Source organism: Protopterus annectens, chromosome 9.part0, assembly GCF_019279795.1.
Source record: "Protopterus annectens isolate FY-2018-M chromosome 9.part0, PAN1.0, whole genome shotgun sequence".
Taxonomy (NCBI): domain Eukaryota; kingdom Metazoa; phylum Chordata; order Ceratodontiformes; family Protopteridae; genus Protopterus; species Protopterus annectens.
In genome coordinates this window covers 612,715,053-612,739,410 of record NC_056743.1, presented here as the reverse complement: position 1 = coordinate 612,739,410, position 24,358 = coordinate 612,715,053, and positions in this window count along the sequence as shown.

The following is a 24,358-nucleotide window of genomic DNA, read 5'->3' as shown; positions in this document are numbered from 1 at the left end:
GCACAACCATTGTAAATATTGTGGCATGCTAATTACAGCATAAGTAACTGAATTAAATGTTACTTACCCAATCCAAGATGGAGGAGCTATTCAACAAGCTATAAAGCAACTGTGGAGACTCAGTGCTGGTTTTCCCTATGAATTCCAAAATATATTAAGACTAGAGCTGCAAACACTAGGCTACATAGAAACAATGTTAGGTGCTGCTGTTGGTCTTATTCATGTGTATGTGCAGTAGGTTTGTGTCTATGCTACTCCTGCTGCTGCACAAACTTGTAAAATTAAAGACTGAACCAGAAAAATCCAAAAAAATACCCAAAATCATGAACTAAAAATCCAAAAATACAAAATTCAGAGTAAAATGTATTGTTCCCTTTCCTCGAGCTTCAGTTGTCAATGCCCCCCCCCCCTAACATTTACATCCACCTGTTCAATTATCAAGTAGAAAAAATGATCGTTTGGTTCATCCATGATGTGCTTGGTTAAAGCATTTTTGCTATTTTGCTTACTTATACAATACTGGTGTTCATATATTCTTTGTTTAAAGTGATGCTCTGTTTTTTCTATGTAACAACAGTGACATTGTTGGCACTCAGCTAGATATATAACACCTTTTGTGTTTTAATTATACTTCCCAGTAAGTGTATATCATATGTTTGCCACTGTAAAGGATGTTGCCACTTTGATATACCTACAATAGGGGCACCTACCACATTTTCTTATACCTTTATTAGGGATATAAGATCTGTTATTTCTCTCTAAAATGGACTTGATATTATACCCCATTCTAAATGTAATTTGTGGCTTGAGTCCTCGTGAGCACTTCATCAGTAATTAGGGTCCAGTTTTTGTTCAAGATGTCCCTCAATAAATTGGCATCTTGTGAAAATGTTGTGGTGAAACTGATATTATACTCAAGATGTTCTATATTGCTTATATGTAACTCGGTAAAACTATCATGTTTATCAGGTTCATAACTGTTTTTACTTAAAATAGGTTTAACGTGCCCTATTGACCTTTTCCTCACAACCTCCCCTATAATCTAGCACGTTCAAGGGGTATCCTCTTTTGAGAAACATATTTTTCAGTGTCTCACATTCAAATTCAAAATCTTCCCTTAAGGAATTAATTTTTGCTGCCCTTACTAACTGTCCTTTCACAACAGCTCTTTTTTGATGTGAAGGGTGGCTGCTGTGAAAATGCAAAAAATCATTTGAATATGTAGGTTTCCTATATATTCTGGCTATGTATCTATGGTTGGTTACATCTTTTGTTAGTAGCACATCTAAATATGATATTTCCTTACTGTTAAATTGGAATGTAAATTTTAAAAAGATGACACGTGAGATAGGTCTTCCATGAAGAGGTCAACATCCTGCTGTTCCCCTTTAAATAATAAGAACATGTCATCCAAATAACGAGAGTACGAAGCTACATTGTTCTTAAACCTTTGATTCTGAAACAAAATATGTTTTTCCAGTATGCCATGACAAGGTTTGTGAAGCTGTCCCCACAAGGGGACCCCGCGGCAACACCGCTCTTCTGTAGATAGCATTGCTTGTTAAACAGAAAGAAGTTGTTGCTCAAAATTAGGTTTAACAAGCACTCAATTAAGGTTATGTCATCTCCTGTGGCCCCTTTCTCTAAGAGAAATTCTGTGACCCAATCTATATCTGTGCCTTGTGGGATTACTGTATATAAATCTTTGATATCAACTGTCAAAACATTATTTGCTGGATGAAATTCTAACTCATTTATTGCCTGTAGAAATCTCCATGAGTCTTTGCAGATTGTAATTCTGAGCATAAATAATGCTTCAATTTGCTGTCAACTCATTTCACACAGGCATAAGTAATGCTGTTCCTCCCATCAACAATAGGTCTTAATGTTTTTTTTTTCCATATCTTTGTGGATCTTTGGGATCCCAAAGATGACAGGTGTTAGTGGACCTGTTATGGTTAAATAATTACATGTGTCCAAATCAACAGTGCCCTCTAAAAAAAAGGTCATTGATTGCAACTCTGACCCTTTCGTACACACTATTTAACTCATTAACTGACACTCTATCATAAGCTTCACTATTAAGAATTTCTTCCATTCTATTGATGTATTCATCCTCTCGCAGAAATATTAGGCCTTATCAGGACGCATAACCCTCGTACTGATTAATTTCAATTTCAGTAAGTCATGTAATTCGGAATATCTAAAATTAGTGTATTGATTTTTAAACACAGGTTTTTGTAAAGCATTCCTAATATTCATTTCACACATTTCTTCAAATATGCCCAAGGTTGCATGCGGGGGGGGGGGGGGGTTAAATTAGCTAGAAATCACTTCTTGTCAAGAAATTGTCTAATAACATTTTTAAATTTAATTTGTGTAAATACATTTTTAAATCAACCAGTGTCCTAGACATATCTGCTCTTGTAGTAGGTACAAAAGTCAATCCACGAGCTGGTGTTTCAATAAGCTCTGGTTTTAAAGATTTGGAAGTGAAACTGCATATTTTAAAGTCACTTTGTTTATCAGTGCAAATGGAAACACATTTTTCAGGCTTTCCACTTCCGTGGACAATCTGCCCTGCTGCTACTTCCATTAATGATTCTGCCTCTTCGAGTCTTGTTGGTGTTTTGTTGTTTCAAGCCCCAGTTTGCTGCCATTGCTGGCCACTGTGAAAACCCTGGTTACAGGAAGTTGAATTTGTCCGAGGTTGATGCTTCATCTAGTGGGAGTGTTGTTCTCTATATGCCCATTCATTTGGGATTCATTAGAGTTGTTGGGATCCGAATTATCCTCAGTTCCTTGGTATAGTACATCAACATTCCCCCAGGCTTGGGAGGGGGTGGAGGGGGTAGGCTGTCCCATTTTCATAGTCCTTTCTATCCCTCCCCAGTTTTTTGGTCTTCCCATCCTTTAATTTGTTGATGGTACTGTTGATGCTGCTGAATATGCAGCAAAAATCAAACTTATACCTGGTGAAATGATGATGGGCTCATGAGGAACAAATTAGGACTCAAGCCACAAATCACCTTTGGAAAGGGGTATAATATCAAGTCCATTTTATAGAGAAACAACAGATCTTACAACCCTAATAAAGGTATGCAAAAGTGTGGTAGGTGCCTCTATTGTAGTTATATCAAAGTGGCAACATCCTTTACAGTGGCAAACATGATATACACTTACTGGGAAGTATGATTAAAACACAAAAGGTGTTATATATCTAGCTGAGTGCCAGAAATGTAGCTATTTTACATAGGAAAAACAGAGCAGCACTTTAAACAAAGAATATATAAACACCATTATATAATACCAGTATTATATAAGTAGGCAAAATAGCACAAATGCTTTAGCCAAGCACATCATGGATGAACCAAACCATCATTTTTTCTACTTGATAATCGAACAGGTGGATGTAAATGTTAGGGAGGGGGACCTTGGGAACTGAAACTAGAGGAAAGGGAACTCCTCAGGCAAATGAAACTTAATGCATACTCATTCCTGGGTCTAAATGACCACTGTTATTTAAAGTGTATTTTAAAATTAAAATCATTGTTAAGGTAAATGTCATTTTTACAACCTTTTACTCTATAGGGCACTTCATTACCCTTTTTACTAAGTAAATTAGTAATGTTTGTACAAAGTGTCATTTCATATTTAATGAATAATGGAATGGGAGGTACTTAGTGATGTCATAACTAACTGTATTATTTAAAGTCTGTCTATTGTGGTTTTAGTTGTCTGAAGAAGTTCATGCATTTTACATGGATGAAAGCACTCCCAGTACAATAAATTTTACTTTAAATGTTGGATTTTGGATTTTTAGTTCGTGATTTTGGGTATCCACTGCTGCTGCTGATAGACCATGGCCAAGATGGAGAACATTTTTTTACACCCCATTTAACTTTTGATAATGTGCATAAGGTAGAAATTATAGAGTGCTACAGGGTGTATAGAGACATACTATATAAACTCTGCAACTCTATTGTCCTCAACTGAGAGCAAGGGCAAACTGAAGTGAACCAATTCCTGTGGATATTAAGGTATGTGTAGCACTTAGAATTTCAGCTACAGAAACCTTCCAGAGACCAACAGGGACATACTGGGGGGTGTCACAGGCATCAACATCCAGGATCCTCCATCACTTCCTGAATACTATGCTGAAACATGCCAGTGAGTACATACATTTTCCCAATACACATGAGGACAGAGCCATAACTTTTCATGAGGTCTACCTTGAAGCCCTGGGTGTCATAGACTATACATATGTAGAAATCAAAGCACCAGCTGGGGAACAGGGAAGGGTGTACGTAAATAGAAAGGGCTACCACTCTATTAGCTGCCAGGTCATGTGTAACTCTAAGGGAATCATCCTGAATGTGTGTTTGTTCATTCCTACAATTCATCTGTGTGTCCCTATTCAATACACCCATTTCCCCTGACTGCTTATTTTTAATGGAAGTCTGTGTACTATTATGGATCATTTACACAACTTTTGTTCAGTATGCCTGACACAGGTTTCCATAATATTCTACATTGTATGCACTTTTATATAATGTGCTGGAACTATATACATTGGTTTATTCATAACCCTGGTAGTCTTTCTGGCATTCTGTACAAACATACTGTCCTAGTTTGTATTTAGGAAAACAGGTTTACATGTCTGCTGGTTTCCATACTGCTTTACATGGTTTCCTGGCCAGTAAAACTGCTGCTAGAAATTAAATATTGCTATTTATGATTAAATGTGGTGTACGGCATAAATATGTATTTAATGCTGTTGTTCACTGCACGAACACATCAACTCCATGTAGGCTTTGTGCTAAGCCTACACAGAGTTTATCGAATCCTCAGACCTGGATTTATCAAATGTATCACAGAGGAGAAATATATATTCATTAGCCATTGTAGAAAACTATCTTCCAGGAAATATATTTAACTTTTATTTTGCCAAAATGCCCACTCATTGCTCTAGTCACAAATGCAATATAACTTCATTGCTGCCTCATAGTTAAATGACAATGAAGTTGGGTATTTGTTCATTTAGAAACTAAAGCAATTATTTTCCTTTTAAAATCCAAAAATATTTCTAACAAGATCATAACAAGTTTGGTATTTTCTTAATTAACATAATTACCAAGACAGTAACCAAACAATTTGTATGAAAATTATATATTTTTTTCTACTTCAGAAAAAAAAAATCTGCCAATTTGTTTGATCACAGCAATAATGCCCTTAACAAATGTCATTTGAGGCTCAAGGTACCTCTCTATGGAAAGATAAAGGCAATAATGCTCATACACAGAGTAAGATTAGGTATGTTTTAAAGAAATGAAGCTACAGGACAGAGATCCCACTCCTGGGTACTAGTACTAGATGGCTCACTAAACACTCTAAATACTTTCTATATACATACATGAAAACGTGTTTCTGAAATTAAGTTCCACTAGATTCAAAAACATGCTAACTATTCTACAACAGAGTGAGGAACCAGTGTTGTTCCATCCTCCCATGCCTAAATCTTCAACATCCAGCTATCCTAGGGCAACAACCTTGCCAAAGAAACTTATAAAACAGTTAATGTGATCAATTTAAGCCAACTAAAAAAAAAAAAAAAGATGTGCAACCAAATTCATGAAGGAAAATTCAGTAAGAGAGGCATGTGCATCTTTAAAATATTAACCAAAACTAATTAAAAAATATGGAAGGAGGTGGCATACCATTATTTTCTTTTCCAGACTTTGTCTTCCACCATACTTTTCTAAGGTAACTTTTATATAATCCTAAGAAAATTTAGTTCATCAAGATCATTAGGATGTGCTCCAAAACAAACATTTTAGATTTGGCCTGATTTATTGTCTAACCCATAAACTCCTGAATTTTTTCAAATATCTGATTCCATCTTAAACTGATTCAATAATATCTCCAACTATCATATGCATGTATAGTTGTGGCACAGTTATAATAAGCCATATTTATGCTATGTAATTTTGATGCAGTACATTCTGTATATTGCAGCATGTGGTCTGTAGGCAGTCCAAATATTTAGCAGCTGAAGGCATTCCGGATTAACTCCACTAAACAACTTTTGTTTTGAAGTAAAGATTATTACTGGTCTTTAACTCAGAGTTACTTAGTCTAATAGACTACAAAAGGCACAGAGATAAGAATCACCAAAAGATCTTTCCCTAAATATACATTTTGGTAAAACTATATAATAGCGATGCAGTCTTTCAAAGGAGCTGTAGCAATAGTACTTATATGATGTATCAACATCATTGCAACAATGAAAATGAAATTAAAATTACATTTTAAACTCAAATTTCATGGGACCAGACACAGAGTTAAGGAAAAAACTAACTATACCTTTGTCCTGTTAAATAAAATGCTTGCATAAAAAAAAATCGCCATTCAATTATAATTGGCTATAATTATACCAAATCACAACCAGAAGTCAAAAAAGCCTCACAGAAATTTAGACCCATTAGTATGACTAATATTCTATATTAAATAACAGAAACAGTCCAATGAAGTTTATCCATAATGATACATGAAATCCATTTCTCTTAGGTGCGGAGCAGCACAGGTTTGTTAAGGGGACATCTTGCCTATAAAATACTATGGATTTCTTTACATATGTAAAAGCAGTACTTGATAAGGGGCTGGCAGTGCATACTGATTATTGTGATGTTGTTATAGCTTTTGACACTGCCATATAAGGGAATATTTCTGCTTAAACTAACCCCCTAAACCCTCAGCTCTACTACTATAGCCCCCTCCATTATCCCCCTCCCATTCTACACACTATTTATCTTTTCCCCCCACTTCCTATCAATGTCTGTACATTTTCTTTCTTTTTAACAATGATTATCTTTTTGTTTTTACTCTTATATGTAGTAAATTTAGACCACTGCTATCAGTGTAACCCATAATGTCCATAATTTCTTCTTTTGTTTTTCACTTTAAAATTAGTTTTGTATTTCCATTGTTATTTTTAATATTTTTTGTCCTGTATGTTTATCTTTGCTTATACATGCTGGGGCACTTTCCCCTTGGGTCTCCACTGAAAATGGGTTGCTTACTATCAATACAATTCAAATAGTCAATAATATTTTATTTTTACAATTATTTTGTATTGTGATTGTTATTTAATATTTGTATATTGTCACTTTATCTTTACTTATGTTTGCTAGGGCTTTTCCTCTCGGGTCTTCACTGAAACTGGGTTTGTTTGCAAGCTCAGTTGGACTAACCCAGTTAACAAATGTAAAAATAAATAAATAAATAAAATAATGAATTAAACGTTAGATGCCAATGTATATATAATTTAGTGGATAAAAACAAGTTAAGGATCTAGTTACATCAAGTAATGGTAAGCGGTTATACATATGTGTTGATGAGGGTTGTCAGTGGTGTCACATGGGAGTCTATATTGGAGGCCAATTTTTTCTGGATTATTGTTGTCAGATACAAAAGTGGAAAGTATGACTGAAAAGAAGATGACACAATCACATCAAGAAAAATAAATGAAGTTCTCAAAAACTGTCTACAAAAAAATGCAGTCCTGATAGTACAGGCCTCACCTTTAATGCCAATAATCACAGCATCAGGAAAGTTGACAAAAAGGGCTTAAGTCATTATAGCAAAATAAATGCTCAGATCATAAAACTATGGATCTGAAGAAAATGACAGACAGTAATTTAAAGAATAATTGAGGTAAATGTTCAAAGTCACAAAACTCATATTCTAATAACACACATAATTTGAAAGGGAAGTTGAACCACTCCAGGAAATCACTGTACCAGTTTAAACCTCATTAACTCAGCCTTTGGACAAGTGACCTGGAAGAACTTGAAAAGGTACAAAGACACCTTAATAGAAAATTGAATGGTTGGAAAATTCGAGCTATTCTTCTGTTACCTTTTGTTCCTTATATGTTACTAAGGAAGCTTATTAAGCTGTTACTTTATTTGATCTTCTCAATGCTAGAAGTATAACCTCAAAGTGCACTCTCTTGAGGCACTCCTAAAAATGGCGAACATCGATATCTGTGCAGTAACTGAGACTTGGTTCAAGGCTCCAGAGAGCACCCATGTAATACCAGGCTACAACTCTTACCACACTTTTTGGCCATCAAACCAAGACCGAAACACTAAAGGTGGAGGAGTGTCCATATTCACCAAGGATATTTACACCACCAGGCTAGTTGTCCGACAAAATGCATCTGAAATTCTCCAGGTGGAACTAACACTAGGTAAGACTGCAATCCAAGTTGTAGCTTGCTACAGATCCCCTACCATGCACCAAGATTCTCATTACACTTTTCTAAACATACTGGAAATATTAAGATGCAACCAAACACCCTAATACAGGGTGATTTCAACTACCCTGCCATTAACTGGGAAAACTACTCATGTACCAACTCCTTTGCCCAATGGTTCTTGGAATTCATAAATTCCAACGATCTGAAGCAAATAATCCATAGTCCCACCAGGGGCTCCAATATCCTAGACCTGGTCATTACCAATATGGGAAATCGATACTCCATGCCTATCATCACCCTCTCATTAGTCAGGTCTAACCATAAGCTAATCACCCTTAACATCCACATCATACCCTCACCCCCCAGTAAGGAAACCTCCATAAAAAACTTCTCCAAAGTCAACTTCATGCTACTCAAGTCAGAAGTGACAAACTTCATGACACCCACGCAGACAGGAACTGAAAGTTGGACTGCTGAATTCTACACTAAGGCACTGTACGAGCACATCCACTCATGCATGAATCGTGCCATCCCAAATAGAACCAAGATGCTCTCCTCCAAAAAAAAGGAAGCCAATATGATGGTCCCCTGCCATAAACAAACTATACAACAAAAGGAAGAAACTGTTGCAGAAAAGAGGAAAATCCCAGGATGCAAAAAACTCCCTTACCAGCCTCAGTAAGAAGCTGAGATCCCTCATAAAATCCTTCAAAGCTAGTTATGAAAATAAAATTGCCAAAGATTCCAAAGACAACCACAAGGCATTCTATAACTATGTCAAGAATCTAAATGGCAATGCTCAGATTTGCTCTGAGCTACAACAGAATGGCATTAAATATACTGATCCCAAGGATATTGCCAATGTCCTGACAGATCAATTCAGTGCCAACATCACCCCCCCTCTCACCCCCTAAAAAGCCCATCTCAATACCGTAAGATTGCCAAATTCCAGTAATAACAGCTACACAGGTAATAAACACACTCTCCACAGCTAAGAAAACAGCATCCATGGGACCAGATGACATCCCAGGCTGTGTATTACATGAACTACAAAATGAACTGGCACTTCACCTAAGTGTCATGTTTAATCATAGCCTTACCTCAGGCTTCATGTCCACTGAGTGGTGCACAGCTGCAGTTATCCCACTCCACAGGGAGGGATCCACCTTGGATCCCAGGAACTACCGCTCCATCAGTCTGACGAGCCTGATCTGCAAGGCCATGGAATGTATTATCATGGAATTTATAAACAAAGACATTGGCAACCTTTAAATACTGGACCCCACCCAGTTTTGGTTTGTGAAGGGCCGATCTTGTCTCCTGAACCTGATTGACTTCTTCAAATCAGTCTCCAGAGCCATGGAAGAGGGTAAGGCACTTCCACACAGCCTATCTGGACCTCGCCAAGGCCTTTGACACCATCCTCCACTCTGGTTCATAAGTTCATAGGTAAGTACTAGACTATCTGCCCGAGGGCATCTATAAGCCTAGCCAGAATGTGTTGGCTTTCGCCGAATCTGGAATCATAGATAGACTTATTAAGCTGGGTATTAATCCCTACTTCACTTGATGGGTTGCCAACTGGCTTACTGACAGAACCCACACTGTAAAAGTAGCCGACTACAAATCCAGCTCCAGACAAGTGACAAGTGGAGTACCTCAGGGTTCAGTCTTGGGACCACTCTTGTTTGGCATCTACTTCTCGGAAGTACAGGCCAACACTAAGTGACTCTGGCTAACAAAGTACACAGGTGACTGCAAACTGGGAGCCATTATTGAATCCCCAAATGATGTGGATACTCTACATAAGGGCCTTACAGAAACAGATGTTTGGTGCCAGAGCCATAGGCTCAAGCTCAATGCCAAAAAATGTATAGTTATCCCCTTTGGGAAAATCATGTACCCATGAATTACCACATAGGTGGCAGTACACTAAACACTGAAAGTGTGATAAGAGACTTAGGGACACAGGTGGACAGTGGTCTCACCTTCGATAACCACATCGCCAAAACAGTCAGAAAATCCTTCTATGTGGCACACCTCATCACTAAGGGCTTTTCATGCAGAAAAAATGAGGTAATTGTCCCAATGTACTCATCCCTCATTAGACCCATTATAGAATACACTGTTTGGTATGTACCTCTCAAGACATTTGCAACAACTGGAAAAGCTGCAGAAATACCTAACTAAAAGAATCACAGGCCTAAAACAGATGCCCAATGCTGACCACCTTAAAAACTTCCGGCTATAGTCTGTCGCGAATCATGTACTCAGAGGTGATCTCTGCTTAACATACAAGGCCATGTAAAACCTACAGCAGTTGGACATGCTACACTTAAAGAAATCCCAATCCCTCAGAGTCACATTCTCCAGGTATCTAAACTTGTCATCACAATAAACAAAACATGCTGGAGGGATTGGTTCCAGACCCAGAGACTCCCCATATTCTGGAAGAGACTGCCCATACATGTCAAGCAGAGTGCCTCTTTGGCCCACTTCAAAAGGAACCTTGATGACTGGATGGAAGAAAGGAAATTCACCCCAGGGATCACGTCAGTCGCCCTGCTAGATGGGTCCAGGGAAGTAAATAGTGTGGGAAGAAATAGCCAGGGAATTGTCATGGCTAGGGTTGTATAGGCCCTAGGGCTGATAGCCTAGTACCAGCCTATAAACCTATGAACCTATGAACAGGTCTGCTTGAAAGACTCCTCTTTTATACTTCACTGAGTATGTATAATCAGAAATGAGAAAGTGATATTAAAAAAACACATTTCAGCAATCAAAAAGAGTCAGATAAAATTCCAAAATATCTTACAAGGATATAGAATTGGTGGGTCTATATTGAATCAGCGAATGCTTAAAAAAGTGAACGCTGATTCATTGACCATATTTCAGCAAATGCTGAAAATGCCGAACACCCAGAAAAGCAATTTTTTTCACAGGGGAAAAAAATTGCTGGGCCGGTTTCGGGAGTTTGCCGTTTCCTCCACTGTGCTGCAGTCTTGGAGTTGGTATATTTAAGTAGGGGGCATGTGGGGGACACAGCCCCCCACATCAGGTGTGGAGGGGCAAAGCCCCCCACATTAAATACTGTTTTAAGTCTTTTTTTTTTGTGGAACAGTGATTTTTTTTCCCTGGGATAAAAATCACTGTTTCGAGTGTTTGGCATTTTCAGCATTCGCTGAACTAGGGTTGATGAATAAGCATTCGCTTTTTTAAGCGTTCACTTATTTAATATAGACCTGAATTGGATTTCTATATGTATTACTGTGGTAGCACAACCTTTTATTGATGAGTTTGTTCATTGACAAATGAAAAAAGATAGTCAAAAATCTGGTACAGCTGATCAAAATCTGCCGATTGAGAATTAATGGCATTTTTCACTGTTAGATCATGGAACAGTAAGGATGTGGGAGAGTGCCTTTTCCCCATTGTTGTGCAATCCTAGATTTGGCGTATAAAATAATCAGGGGATGTAGGGAGTGCAGGGGGGGCCTGTTTTTTTTTTTTACATTTTTCTATCATTTCTGGCACAATTAATTTATGGTCGACAATTAGATTTTGATCATTTGTGGATCAGCGTTTAATTAATTCAACAAAAGGTTAAGTTCTCTATCTCTCTCTCTCTCTCTCTTTGTCTCACACACACACACACACACACACACACACACACACACACACACAAAACAGACATCGTAAATACCAACTTTGGATTATGGCAATCTAGCATCTTAAAGTCCAGAAGGCTATCAGCTTGACAAATTAAGTAATGAAGCTGCACTAACACTGGTTCATTTTTTTTTCTTAGTGAAACACGTGCCTCAAGTTAAATTACATAAAATTTGCAGTAATAGTCTTCCTACTAAAATAACTGCTTTTACTCTGAGCTTAGAAGTTATAGCAGTGTTATTGCAATATAATAGAATGGTTTAAATTTGAAGCAGATAAAATTGTAACAGTGTTTTTTCAGTGTGAAAGAATTTCTTTCTTAAAAGAATGCAAAAGAAGGTTGCATTTTTGCTTTTGTACAGTTTAGCACTTTTTGTTTACTTTTACTTGGCATTTCACTATATCATCCAATTAGTTTTAAAGCTATGAGTGTGCATGTGAATAACAAACATATCTCTCTGTACACATGCTCGCACACACACACATATATTTATATAGATATAGATATATAGTATATATATATATATATATATATATATATATATATATATATTACCTTCACATGTGTGTGAATGAAACAGAGAACAGAGGAATGATAAGGAGGCAGGGAGTAGAGTTGTTGAAGATGGATGAGTTTAAATACTTGGGATCAACAGTTCAGAGTAATGGTGAGTGTGGACTAGAGGTGAAGAAGAGAGTCCAAGCAGGATGGAGTGGGTGGAGAAGAGTGTCAGGAGGGATTTGTGACAGATGGGTACCAGTAAGAGTGAAAGGGAATGGCTACAAGATGGTAGTGAGACCAGCTATGTTATATGGGTTGGAGACAGTGGCACTGATGAAAAGACAGGAGTCAGAGCTGGAGGTGGGAGAGTTAAAGATGTTAAAATTTGAATTGGTTGTGTCAAGGATGGACAAGATTAGAAATAAGTACATTAGAGGGTCATCTCAGGTTGGACATTTTAGAGACATCACCAGAGATGCAAGATTGCGTTGGTTTGGACATGTGCTGAGGAGGGATGCTGGATATATTGGGAGAAGGATGTGAAGGATGGAGATGCCAGGCAAGAGGAAAAGAGGAAAGCCTAAGATAAGGTTTATGGATGTGGTGAGAGAGGACATGCAGGCGTTTGGTGTGACAGAGTGAGATGCAGAGGACAGGAATAAATGGAAACAGATGAACCACTGTGGTGACCCCTAATGGGAGCAGCTGAAAGAAAAAGAAGAAGATGGATTCACTTCACAGGCTCAAAGTTGTAAAACTTCAGGCTGGAAATGGTTGAGACCAAAAGATCTAAATTTTGAAATATCGGACGTTTTAAATGGAGATTGCAGTGCAGGGTGGAATGGGAAATTTACCATTTTCCTCACTTTTGTTATTAGCTAATTCCTAATGTATATTTATTTAGTAATAAGTTTTCATTGGTGTTTCAGAACATCTGATTTTATTGGATTGCTTTATAAATGGTCTGTAACATTAGTTTACTGATTCTGAAGAAGTCTATTGATATATGCAGACGGATGTGCTCAATAAGGAATAAAGTATACTTTTCCATGGATTAGCTTGCTTTATTGGTAGCAGTTTATCAATTGCTAGTTCCATTTCTAGTTATTCAGTTATTTGTTCTCATTAAATAAATCTATGCTTAAAAAAACTTAAATGCAATAATTTATTGCAGGTACTGCACTAAGAAGGACACAACCCAAGAAAAAAGATACATAAAGAAAGAAACAGAAGAAAACTATAAAATGCATTAAAACAACATACAGAAGTTAAGCAAAATACAAAAAGCTTTGTTCTTGTAGTCCTTTGTCTTTATATCTTTATTTACTAAATATAACTTTATAAAAATCAAGGTACAACAATTAATAAAACCATGATTTCAAGTAAAACTCTAGATCAGTTTTTGGGGGCAACAAAGTGGAGGAACACACACTAAAAATGCCCTAGGGCAGATAGCCTAGTAATAACCTATGAACCTAAAACACAGAAGAAAATGAATAACAACACACATACAACATAAATCAAAAATAACACAATTGTATAATAGTAACAACCCATGACTGAGTGTGGGTAATGCTTTACCTATACTTTGTCTGGTCTTTCAGGCTTTACCTTTTTGACTAAGCCATGCCAACCTTGGGTAAACCAAGCATTACCCAAACTCAGTTATGGGTTATTGCTAAAAAAAATGTACTGTTTTTCCTTATAAATTGATTTTTTTCCAAATGATTGAGTAAATGCATTTTAAGCTTTTTAAATAATGCTTATAAGACAAATGACAATCAGGGTGAGTCAATAAATTATACACTGTAGCAAAGAATTTTAGATTCAGTAAGCACCATGTAGAGGTTCACACCACTGCACAAATGAGGTAAACATCATGGCATGCTAATTACAGCGTAAACAGCTGAATTGCATGCTAATCAACCAATCCAAGATAGAAGAGCTATTCAGCAAGCTATAAAGCAACTGTGTGGACTCCATTCTGTTTTTTCTTGTGAATTCTAAAATTTTTGAAAAATTTCCCAGAAAGGAGTCTTCATGGAAAGAATGGTAGGGTAATGCTGTTGCTTTAATTCATTTGTTTATTTAAGTAATACACCTCAGGCATCAAAGATTCACACAGATTGACACAGTCAGACCTCACAAAAATACTAGTGATCATTGCATGCCCTCAGTTTAGAGCCATACAGTAAAGAGAGACGTTAGAAATTAGTGATACACATTGCAGATTCTGACTTCACAACCTTCACAAGATCATTCACAATAAAGTTGGGAAATGTTGATGTTATCAACTGTATAACTTTCCAAGGCCAGTGTAAGTCAAAGGTAAAATTATCAGTTCAACACCACAATGCAGATATACTACGCACTAAGTCAGCTATGCACCCTGAGCATCAGACACAAAGCTTATGTATCCTTGAATCCAAAAGATAGAAACGAGGGATATTGCACAGTTATTATCACTTGCTCAGGGTGTTGGGGGGGCAGGAAACTTAAGCTGACACAAAAAGCTGGTGAGTGTGTGAGAAAGAATGAGAAGCAGACAGACATTTGGATAAACCAACAAATGGCAGTGAGACAAAATGAGTTTTAAGCTGCATGGCTGAACCATGTAACTGTTGTGTGTATGTCTGTAGGGGTCCCCTAGGTGAAACTGGTGTGTGTGTGTCTGCATAAACACAGCCAAGCTCTATGCTGGCTCTGTGACTTGGTATGTCAGACAGGTGTGAGCTGTGCATGGTAGAAGTGGCAATTCATCATTGTTATCCCTGACCATGAGATCTGGCTCTACCAAGAGTTGCACTGGAATGTGCACACCCACTGTCAGATGCACTGCTGGTACATGAACATGGCTGATGTTGGCAGAATGATCTCCCTTCATGGGGATGCCCAGGACCATAACCTTATAGCTTGCCATGTCTGGGTGTGGACAGCACACTCATTGATGGAGCAATGGAAGTACTGCCACTATTGGAGCATCATCGGGCATGGCTTCATTGCCTAACAGCAGATGATGTGGCTGACCTGTGCCCATGAGAATGCTGTTCCCCTCCCAGAAGATGTTCCATCACAGACAATACCCGTTCCATGTCAGACACCTCTTGTTCCATCACAGACACCCTCTGTTCCAATGTACCATTCATCCGATACATTGAATCTGCAAGACGGTGGAAGCAGTGATGCATGGCAGCCTGTGCCACATTTACAACTATGAACATTTGAATGGAGCACCTATGGGAATGTGCCTCTGCCTCCATGATGGCCCTAAACATATGTTGAGGGGCACAAGAAGAGACACCTAGACCAGATGGAGGAGGGACAACAGGCCTCCGCTGAGCACCCCTATCAATCCTCCTGCACGGCAGTTTGCCAACACTTTGGCTATGTCCAGACTCAACAGACACTGTAGCTGCAGTAACCACATTTCTGTGATCAATGGCCTCATCTTCCAACTGTCCAGTATCTGTGGGGTCTCTGGACTGGGTAAGTGTAGTTCTACTAGCTGTGTCCAGTGGAACTGAAGGGGATGGCTGTATGTCAACACAAGTGTCAGATTCATCCTCTGCACCCCCTGACTGTGCCTCAGTTTGGCCACCATCATCACCAGAATTTGCTGATATGCTGACATCAGGTGGCAAAGGGCCCACACTTACACTGTTATGATCACATGTGTTAAAAAGCAACAAACACAGGAAAAATTAATACCTACACTACTCTAGTCCAATATATGCTAACAAACTAACAGTAGTGCCACTATTATGAACAGTACAGAAATCCACACAAGCCTAGCATCAACAGCACACACTAAAACATTTATTTATATTGATCAGCAATTAACTTACCATCTGAAGGTGAGATTCTCCTCTGTAAACTAGATGGTCCTGGAAGAAGTTAAGCAAAAGGTAAGGGCAACATCATCACAATTAACAATAACACAGGGGCAATACTTTTACCCCTTTATATGTCCATTAACTATACTTTCAACAAGAATGTGGCTGACAATTGTAACCTAAACTAATAACTGTAGGAATCTTAACCCCCCCCAAAAAAAAAGAATTAATGTGACACAGAAGTAACATATTGATTTCAATTGCTTTACTATGCAACAGCGTTCAACTGTTGCTATACCAAAGCCTACCTGGAAGCTCTTCCTGGGATTTGATATACCAAAGCCTACTTGGAATCTCCTCCTGGGGTGTGCTAGCTGTGCCTGAAGCTGTTGGACTAACATCCAGGACATGCTGTACTGCACTTTCCAATGAGCTGTCTGGATCCCTGATATTGGGCATTAACTCTTCATTCGGTGTGAGTGGTGGCTCCATAGCAGGCCTTCCCCATTAACCATGTGTTCACGGACCATTGTCGCTGCTGTCCTCCATGCAGATGTCTACATGTCAGTGGCCCTATGATGTACCTGCTCATATGTTCTGCTGTGGCTACCCACAGCATTTACATCATCCACAGTCTTGTGCCAAATTTGCATTCTGTGTGCCATATCTCCCCATCCCCTTTCAAGCAGGAAGGCACCATGTTGCCTATAGACATCCACTATGACCTGATTATCAGCATTGGTGAAGGGAGATCTCTGAGGCTTGACATGCCTGGGGGCATACTCATAGGTGTCATAAAAGCCATTAGAAGGATAATATGCATAGGTATCCCATAGCTATAAATAACTGTCCCCGAATAAAACAGAAAAGGTAGCCACTCAGTATTACCTACTGAAGAAACATAAAATTTAGAGATATAAAATATGAACAACAGGCAGGATGCAAAAAAAAGAGAGTAACAATAGCAACATATCCTTATTTGTGCCATAAGAGTAACTCAGCACTGATCCCGCTAAAGAAGAACAGGCAATTTACACATTTTGCTAACAAACCATCTTTGAAATGCTAAAAGTGCTATCAAAGGAACTGTCCCTGGAACATTTGTTCATATTTATCACAGAGGATTGCATTTTCAAAAATTGTCAATCATGTATACCTGTGAAATGGCTTGACAAGCATGTTCATGGCATCAGTACACTTCTAACTAATGCATGCAGATTAAAGTGTAAAAGCCTTTGCTCAGATTTTTCTTTAATACGTTCCAGTATATGTAGTATGTATCTGATAAAATGCAAGCATACCTTTTGAAGTTCAGTAATCCTCTGTGCAGATATATGCCAAAGAAATAGTGTATGTTCATTTCTCTCAACATACAAGTCTCCTCATCATCAGTTTGCATAGCTACATGGTTGGCTTGTTATATGGTGTAGATTCAGTCTATTAGCATGATGAATATGCAAATGATGTGTGAGCTCATTAGAATTACTGAATCCCAAATATTGGATCCATGTAGGAGATGTAAAAATAGTGCAGGAACTCCCTCAGTGTTTGCTATTAATGGATTGTAACTGTGAATGATTACTGGTTGGGGATGGAAAACAGAACAGCACTGCAGGCCACTTTACATCCACTAGGTGTATCAGATTAGCTATACAAAGTGAAGATGTAAGTCTGGAAATGTAAGTAAGCAGCACACAATTTACAGGTTAACACCCAACCTGACCTTCATTTGTTGGCAACTGCATATATTATTAAGGCCAATGATATAGAAAGGCTTATACACTGCATGTCTCAGATTACTAGTCACATAACTGAAGAATGACCAACAAACACATAAAGAGCTGCATATTTTAAGCAATAATCATAACAGGTTGTGTGATCACTAAGTGCAAAAATAACAGTTGTATGGTTTGATATTACTGTGGATGCTTTTGCAGTTGGTTGTGCATAGGATGAATTCAGTTCTTTGCTGCAAAGATGATTGTATGGCAAAGAGGGATAAGGCACGCATCCTGTTTTCTGAGTGTGCATTGGAGTGAGTTCAAATCCAGATCTGTGTAGGCATATCACATGTGAGCCATCATTTTCTTGTGTGTATGTCACACATTGATTTTTCTCCTTTCATATGCATCGGAGTGAGAGTTCAAATCCAGATCTATGTAGGCATATCATATGTGAGCCATCATTTTCTTGTGTGTATGTCACACATAGATTTTTTTTCCTTTCAATGACTTACCCCTTGTTTCTTTTTTTCCTTTACTGTCTTTGTCTATTTTTTTTTTTTGGGGGGGGGTATTTGCTCCATGCAGTGTGTAACTCAAACATGGGAATGGAGGAAATGAATTTCATGTTTGGCTATGCTTATCTTATTTGTGTGAAGTGCAGCAGTGTGCAAACTGGAACACTGGAGCACCCAGTGAAGCAGATAGGACACAGATAGCCAAAAATAGAAAATTCAATTAATTGTATTGGGCACTGTGTAAGCCTGCTAAGCAGTTTTTGGGTGGAGCTTAACAGAGAGACCTTAAAATGATTATTAAATTATGGAATGTCATGTAACTAGTCCTGTGGAATCAGGTGAAAGTATAGGGCTGGAATACAGAGTGTCCTGTGTTCTAGTACAGAGTGTGAAACCTTTTTTTTTACTGTTGTATCATTGCATGTGATAGCAATGAACTGAAACATGAACAACTGTTATTTCAACTTTCTTGTGGCAACAGATGTAAGTGCAGGACTGAAAAACACATGGCTCTGGGTTCTAATACAGGATATTCCATACAATTTTACTGTTGTTCTACTTCCCATTATATTCACTCTCACTTATAGCACTTTAGATAGTGGAGCTGATCTTAATTATATGTATGAGGGATGAGACACTATTATTGTGTTACATTAATCTTCTAGTTGCAATTATTTAATTCTGCACTGCTGCTCTCTGCACATCATCATGCAAATGTTTTGCATGGCTGTGCACACTCTAGTAAATACAAAAGCTGGAATTGGCAGGAAAGCATCAGTCTCCATTGCTCTAGATCCACTAGTAGACAGACATGGCAGGCATTAGGTGAGAGGTTGCCAGTTTTAGGGCACAGTGGTGGGATGTCCAGGAAAACAGGATATTCACTGGACTCCTAGTGAAGCACCACAGACATAGGCTTCTGCAAGGGGGTTATTCTGACTCCCAGTAAAATTCTAAGGTGTGGGATAGTTTTGCGCAGGCTGTATCTAGTGCCACTGGTTTCCTGTGCACTGGACAGCAATGAAGGCATCATTTTATTGAGCTACAGAGGAGGAAGAGGGATTCCAGATGCTGGCTAAGGCTCTTGCCACCCCTATAGTGCCTTTTTTAGGCAAGGTTCAAATGACAAATTCACCACCGTAACAGGTACAAGCAAGCAAAATCTGAGGGTAATGCTACTCAATGCTAGAAGTCTAAACCTCAAAATGCATTTGCTCAAGGTACTCCTTAAAATGGAGAACATTGACATCTGTTCAGTGACAGAGACCTGGTTCAAGGTTCCAGAGAGCACCCTTGCATTACCAGGCTATAATTCATACCACACCTTTCGGCCACCTAAACTGGAGTGAAACACTAAAGCCGGAGGTGTGTCCATATTCATTAAGGATATCCACAACTCCAGGCTAGTTGCTCAGCATAATGCATCCAAGATTATCCAAGTGCAACTATCTCATCAATCCAAATTGCAACTTGTTACAGATCCCCCACCATGCCCCAGGATTCCCACTCCTAATTTCTTGATACAATGGAAAATATCAGGGTACAACCCAACACCCTAATAATGGGTGATTTCAACTACCCCACCATTAACTGGGAAAACTACTCATGTACCAACTCTTTTGCTCAATGTTTTCTGGAATTCATAAATTCCAATGCCTTCGATCAACTTATCCACATCCCCACCAGGGGCAGCAATATCCTAGATCTGGTCATTACCAACATGGGCGACCGGTGTTCAGTACCAAAGAACAATTCCTCATTGGTCAGATCAGACCACAAGCTAATCACCCTAGGCATCCACATGCTGCCCCCACCCCTATTAGGGAAACCACCATAAAAAATTTCTCCAAAGGCAACTTCATGTTTCTTAAGACAGAAGTGGCAAACTTCACAACACCCATGCAAATGGACAATAGAGGTACGACTGCTGAATCCTACACAAATGCACTTTATAAGCACTTACACAAGTGCATGGATCGTGCTATCCCTAACACAAACAAGATGCTGTCCTCCAAAAAAAGGAAGCCAATCTGGTGGTCCCCTGCCATAAACAAACTCTACAATAGAAGAAAGAAACTGTTGCAAAAAAGAGTAAAATCCCATGATTGGAGGAACTCCCTTGTCAGCCTCAGTAAGAAGATGAGATCCCTCATAAAATCCACCAAAGCTAGTTACGAAAACAAAATCATCACTGATTCTAAAGACAACCACAAAGCATTCTATAGCTATGTCAAGAATCTCAATGGCAACACCCAGATCTGGTCTGAGTTACAGCACAATGGCACTAAATATACGGAACCAACTGATATTGCCAACATCCTGGCAGATAGGTTCAATGCTATCTTTACCCCCCCCCCCCACTCCCTAAAGGGCCCATCTCTATACCAGAATAATGCAAAGTTCCTGTAATCATGGCTGCACAGGTAAAAACCACACTCTCCAAAGCCAAGAACACAGCATCCATGGGACCTGACAACATCCCAGTCTGCATTCTACATGAATGACAGAATAAACTGGCACCCCATCTAAGCACCATGTTAAATCATAGCCTCATCTCAGGCTTTGTGCCTACTGAATGGCACACAGTGATGGTTATTCAACTCCACAAAGGGGGAGTCACCACAGACCCCAAGAACTACTGCCCCATTAGCCTAACGAACCTGGTCTGCAAGGCCATGGAAAGTATCATCATGGAACTTATAAGCAAAGACACTGGTAATCTCCAAACTCTGGACCCCACCCAGTTTGGGTTTGTAAAAGGCAGATCATGTTTCCTAAACTTGATATAGACTTCTTTGAAGCAGTCACCAAAGCTGTAGATGAAGGTAAGGTGGTTCACACAGCCTATCTAGATCTCACCAAGGCTTTTGACACCATCCCCCACTCTGGAATTATAAATAAACTCACTAAACTAGGTATAAATCCCTATGTCACAAGATGGGTTGCCAAATGGCTCACTGACAGAACCCACACTGTGAAAGTAGCAGACTCCAAATCTGACTTCAGACCACTGACAAGTGGAGTACCACAGTGTTCAGTCCTGGGTCCTCTCCTGTTTGATATCTATTTTTCTAAAGTACATGCTAACACAGAAGGTCTTTGGCTAATGAAGTTCACAGTTGACTGCAAACTAGGAGCCATAATTGAAACTCCTAACTGAGACAGATGCCTGGTGTAAAAGCCATAGCCTCAAGCTCAATGCCAAAAAGTGCATTGTCATCCCCTTTGGTAATGCATTGTCAACCCCTTTGGTAAAAACTCTGTACCCATGAGCTACCACATAGGTGGTAGTCTACATAACACTGAAAGTGTGATAAGAGACCTTGAGACACAGGTGGACAGTAGTCTCTCCTTTGATAATCACATTGCCACAGTAGTTAGGAAATCCTTCTATGTGGCACACCTCATCACAAAAGGTTTCTCATCCAGGAAAAAGAGGTCATTGTTTCCCTCTACTCATCACTCATTAGAACCATTATAGAGTACAACACCCCTTTTGGTATGTACCTCACAAGACATCTACAACAACTGGAAAGGCCACAGAAATACCTCACAAAGAGGATTACCAGTCTCAAACAGATGCCTTACGCATCTGTTTAAAAAAACGTCTAAAAAAACTCCAGCTTTACTCTGACGCATATTGCCTACTCAGAGGCGATCTCTGCCTAACATACAAAGCTATGTCAAACCCAGAGATGTTGGACATGCTCCACTTAAAGAAATCCCAATCCCTCCAAGATACATGCTCTAGGGATCCAAACCTTGTCAACACAATAATTAGAACATGCTGGAGGGATAGATTCCTGTCCCAGAGACTTCCTATACTTTGGAACAAACTACCTAGCTATATCAAACAAAGGTCCTCATTAGCACTCTTCAAGAATAATCTTGATGATTGGATGGGAAATAGGAAATTCACCCCGGGGATCACATCTGTGGCTCTGCTCAAAAGGGGCACAGGAAAATAATTTTCTTGGGTGGTGAAAGCCAGGGTACCTTTTTGGCTAGGCTTATATAGGCCCTAGGGCCAATAGCCTAGTACCTACCTTTGAACCTATGAACACTTGATCACTGGATTGAGGAATTCAGGACTTCAGACATCCCACATCTGTGTTACTATCAACTGAAGAAAGTACTTGTAAGACTTAGAAAGCTGAATATAGGAAGACTGGTATGCATGTTGGTCTTCAGCTCTGTTCTTTCCCGAGCTGTCAGTGATCAAAATGCAATGTCTGGGCCCATGGGGCTAGATTGGAGTGCCTGAGGGAACATGTGGTATGTATGAAGTAGTAGAGAAGTGTTATTGTAGCATCAAAAGTTAAAGATAGCTTTTTCTTGTATTTTATAGAGTTCTATCAAATTGAGCATGCAGATACCAACTGTAAAAACAAGTATGCATGCATTAGTATGTAGCACAACCTAATTGTAAGAGTTCAATATCAAGTCAGAGGTTGTGGGTTCAAATACCACAATTTACAGCTGTACCATACTGTTATTTCTTTAATAGTTCTTATCATTAAATTTAAACTAATATACCAGTGGCACAAACGTCCTGCTGTAAACTGTAATCTGTATAACTGGAACACAAATATGTGTAATTTATGCACATTTCAAGGATTACTTGCTGCAGTCTGTAGTATAGTGTGTGTATCTGTTAGGATGTAGACTTAAATGTAAAACTTAAGCTAACAGAATTGTATAATTGAATTAATGCATTGTATGTCACATATGATGGCACTAATCGTGTCTCTTTTTTTCCTCTCACCCCAACCCTTATCTCTCTTTTATTTTCTTCATTTTTATTTTATTTTGTTTTGTAGTATTTATTCTTTGATTACTATTTTATTTTATGAAAAGGTTTTGTATTTTATTTCTATTTTATTTTATTGTTAAAATATTTTTCTTTTTCATTTTCTTTTTCTTTTATTTAATTTCTTTTTTTATTTTTATTAAGTGATGTCAAAGTGTGTCCATGTCATCCATGTGTGCCACATCACTAAATGCTCCACAGAACAGGTAGGCCAGCTCCATTGGACCTGCCTGCCCCAGCTCCACTGGCAGCAGCAGCAATTCCCCGCACATCTGGGATCTAACATGACGGTACTGCCACAGTTGCCCCTGGACTACCTGCACTGTCAGATAGTTCTGCCCTGGAGGTTGGTCCAGGGGTGCACTCCGGGAGCAGTGACAGAGGTGGTGAATTCATCACTTGCAGTGAGTTGCCTGGGATGGTTCATATGGTGGTGTGCTGCACCATTGTTGCTTGCATATGCTGACTGGAGATGCAGGTGTCCCTCATTTTGCATAGTACTAGGAGGAGGAGACATCAAGGACTCCATTCCTCTGCAGAATACCGTAACAGTGATGACAGTCCAGTGGGTGAGGACTCAATTCTCATGGTCTTCTAGCTTGAAGGCCATGGACCAGGGTTGTCCCTACCCTCACCCCAATCCTGGTTTCCCCCAAGCAATTGTTTCCATCACCATCCCTGTCTCTTGTCCTTTTTGTCTTGTCTGTCTACAGTTGCTTCCTCACTTACCCAACTTATCTGACCCAGACATACTTATGTCCCTTCCCCAACATTCCTCCTTCACTGAAATAAATATTAAATGGGCACCTGTCCCACAAAAAAAAAATAATAATAATAATCATCCCATACATAGCTATCCATTTTTCACACATATTTTCTTGACACACTTGATTAGATCCAATTGGCTATAAGATAGGATTGCATTGTGGTCAACCCTCACTCTGGAAGTGACAGTCCAAATCCAGTTAATATTTTGCACATATGTTCAGTTTACACTGGTAAAAAAATGGATAGCTATGGTTCTTTCTTACCTCCTTCCTGCACA